We start from the raw sequence: 3,745 nt of genomic DNA on the forward strand, positions 1-3,745 counted from the left end.
TTCTTTCTTTCTTTCTACTTTAAACCAGAGCAAGCTTGCTTTTCTTTGACTTTCGAAAACGTGATTCGAAACGACGTCTTTCACGAGGAGGAAAGTATTCCGCATCGACAGGTGAGCAAGTCAAGAACTTAAGACCTTAAGCAACCCCTCCCCTCCCCCGACCCGTTCCCCCGACCCACCCCACTTTTCTCCGTAACCGGGGTGCTTAAGAACTTTTAAAGGGTGATGAACTCGTTTTACGTGCACGCGCCGCTTATTACGTACGACGAGCCGAGAAAATACTACCCAAGGTTTGCTCGAGGCTAATGATATTTCGAGCGGAGAGAAACGCGATTTAATCATTTTTAACGCTAATTTAAGCGTACCTTTTTTTTTGCTTTTCTTTTCTCTCTCTTCCTCTCTCTCTCTCTCTCTTTTTTTTTTGCAATCTATCATGTTGAGAAAGAGAGAGAAAGAGAGAGAGAGAGAGAAAGAGAGTTAACAACGTCTCTACATTTAATATACGAGGAAAAATATTCGTTCCATTTCTTTTTTACTTTTTTATTATTTTTTTATATATATATATTCTTTTTGTTTTATTTTTATAAATTTTTTTCATTATCATTCTCTCTCTTCTTCGTCATATTTTTTACTATACCAATATCATAGAAATCTTATTATAAAAATATTTTCTTATTCATAATAATGACAATATCCATTGAAACGTTACTTATAAATCGATTATTATTAAACAGTATTTAATTAAGGAACGAAAATAAAGCGAACGATATTAATGGATTATATCATTCGATTATATAAAAATGTATTTTTGGATTTAAGATTTCTTATCGTATTTCGTTTTTGTGCTTCTTTTTTCTTTTCCTTCTTTTATTCCCTTTTCCTTTTTCCTTTTTTTATTAGAAACAAAGTTAAATAAAATTCTCTTTCTTTCTCTCTCTCTCTCTCTCTCTCTTTCTCTCTTTTGTTAAAATCTCAAGAGGATCAACCCTTTGCTCACCTAATGCTTTTCATATTTTTTAAAAGTTACTAGAAAAATGAAAAAAAAAGAAAAAAAAAAGAAAAAGAAAAAAGAAAAAAAAAGAGGAAGAAAAAATCGTTTCGCGTATTCACGAACATTAAAGGAAAAGAAAACGTCTTGAGCGAGTTCCAATCGGCGACGTAAATAAATCGATCTGCCCACCTATTTCTCTTCGTCGTCCTGAATCCCCACACTCGATCAGAGACATCGAAATACGTCGACATAAAGAAAGAAAGAAAGAAAGAGAGATAGATAGATAGATAGATAGAGATAGAGATAGAGAAAGAGAAAGAGAAAAAGAGAGAGAGAGAGAGGGAGGGAAAAAGAGAGAGAGAGAACATAGGATCGTTCTTCCACTTGCCAGAGATCGAATTTCTCGTTAAGCCAGTCTTACTCTCTGCCAGTGCCCGAAACGAATTTGCGATCAGTACGACATTGAGGATTTATTTCCTGTGAACGTCCTTTTATCATCCCTTTCTTCCCTTTAATGCCGACTAAAAAGAAAAAAAAAGAAAAAAAAAAAAAAAGAAAAAAAGAAAAGAAAGGAAAAAAAGGACGAAGAAGAAAAAAGTAAAGAAAGTGAAAGAAAAGAAAAGAAAAGAAAAGAAAAGAAAAGAAAAGAAAATTCCAACCCACTATGTCAAGTAAGGTGACAATAAATGGATTTACGGATCGATTACTATGTAATTCGGCTCAGTAACAAGAACATTGGCCACGAGAGAGAATCGTAAACGTAGCCCTGGTGCAATTAATCACCGAACGCTAATTATTTAGACGGTTAGAACGAGTTCTAAGCGTCCATGAGGAGTAGTTCCGTCATCAAATGTAGTAGGGTCGTTTGAGAAGGTGAAAGGTTGCTCTGTTGGGAGAAAGAAGAGGAGGAAGAAGAAGATGAAGAAGAAGAAGAAGAAGAAAAAGAAGAAAAGCAAGAAGAAGAAGAAGAAGAAGAAGAAGAAGAGGGGAAATATAAGGAGAAGGAAGAGGAAAAGGACAGAGGATGAAAACAGAGAGAGAGAGAGAGAGAGAGAGAGAGAGAGAGAGAGAGAGAGAGAGAGAAGATAGAGGAGAGTGGAAACGGTAGTTGTGGAGAGGTGAAGGGTAGGATATGCCGGGTAGGTTGAGACTCACGCAAGAGTAAATTGATTAGAATTAAAGGGTTGGCTGGCAGCTGGTGCTGCGGGGGTGCTACACTTTCATAGAGAAAGAGAGAGAGAGGGAACATGTGGAGAAGAGAAGAGAAGAGAAGAGAAGAGAAGCGAAGAGAAGAGAAGCGAAGAGAAGAGAAGCGAAGAGAAGAGAAGAGAATAGGGTGGGAGGAAGAGAGGGAGAGAGGATACAACGGTGACCACAGCCTCGACGCTGATTGGTCGAGTCAAGTTTGTGGCAAGATGGCTGGCTGGTGGTGCTGCCGTTGCTGCTATTGCTACTGCTTCTACTGCTATTGCTGCTACTACTACTGCTGCTGCTGCTGCTGGTGCTACTGCTGCTACTGCTATTACTGCTTCTGCTACTGCTACTGCTGTTGGCACTGGCGCTGTCGGTGGTGTTCTCTATCTGCCTTTCTCTTTCTCTCTCTCTCACACCCTCTATCTATCTATCTTCTCTTTCTCTCTCATCCTCAACGCCGACGGCGAGTTCCCTTCTACGCGGCCTCTAAGATGCTTTACCTATGTGCCAAATAGATGTATGTACGTGTACACGGCTGTTCGAAACAATGCTGGGCGTGCAACCACCTCGCAACCCTTCTTCACCCTTCTCTACCTTCCCTCACCTATCTCCATCTAACTTCATCTATCTTTCTCTTCGTCCTTTTGCTACATCTTTCTCTTTCCTTCTCTCCCTCTCTCTCTCTCTCTCTCTCTGGAGCACTGTATCTATCGTTCTATCTCTCTCATACAAACCCTTACCACTACCTTTACGTATTACCACCAACCACCACCCACTCGCCCAACCCCATCGTAGTTTCCAATGCCGTCCCTCTCTCTCTCTCTCTCTCTCTCTCTTCCAACATTCGCCGCCATCACCTCCACCCCGGCCGTTTCCCCCTTTTCCTCCTTCTCCTCCTCCCCCACGCCCTCTTCCCACCCTTTCCTCCGACAGGCTCCTTTCTCGATCCAATCCACAAGCAAGCGGGTAGCAGCGTAAGTACGAGAACACCGGCGCGGTCTCAAAGAGAATGCGATAATACGAAGAACTTCGACTAATGAGTTAATAGTTGGTGCCTCGCGTTATACCAGCGTACCGTGAGTACTTTATTCGACGTCGCCCAGAGCAACGAGATTATAACGCCTTATGTGAAAGCGTGGAAGTACGTTACGGATACTACCATGCTTATATTATATATTATATATTATATACATATGGTATGTCTATGTTTGTATATATGTATATATATATATAAAATGTATATTTCTATATTTCCACACTTATACACGTGCACGTATTATACATACATATGTTCGTTTCAATGTTCATTTAAAAAAAATTAGAAATTATTGTAACTCTAGCAGCGATTTATATATTATATATATTATATATATATATATATATATATATATATATATATATATATATTTAAGAAGAAAGGATCTTATATTATATTATATTATATATTTTCACGAAAGGGCTGTATATCAGTAAGTGACTGTCACGTTCAGAAGCTAATTACCCTCGAGGCCGATCCTCATCCTATCTTTTGCTAAAGTTTCTCCTTTTGATGTGGTATAA

Source organism: Vespa crabro, chromosome 19 (genome assembly GCF_910589235.1).
Source record: "Vespa crabro chromosome 19, iyVesCrab1.2, whole genome shotgun sequence".
In the NCBI taxonomy this organism is placed as follows: Eukaryota; Metazoa; Arthropoda; class Insecta; order Hymenoptera; family Vespidae; genus Vespa; species Vespa crabro.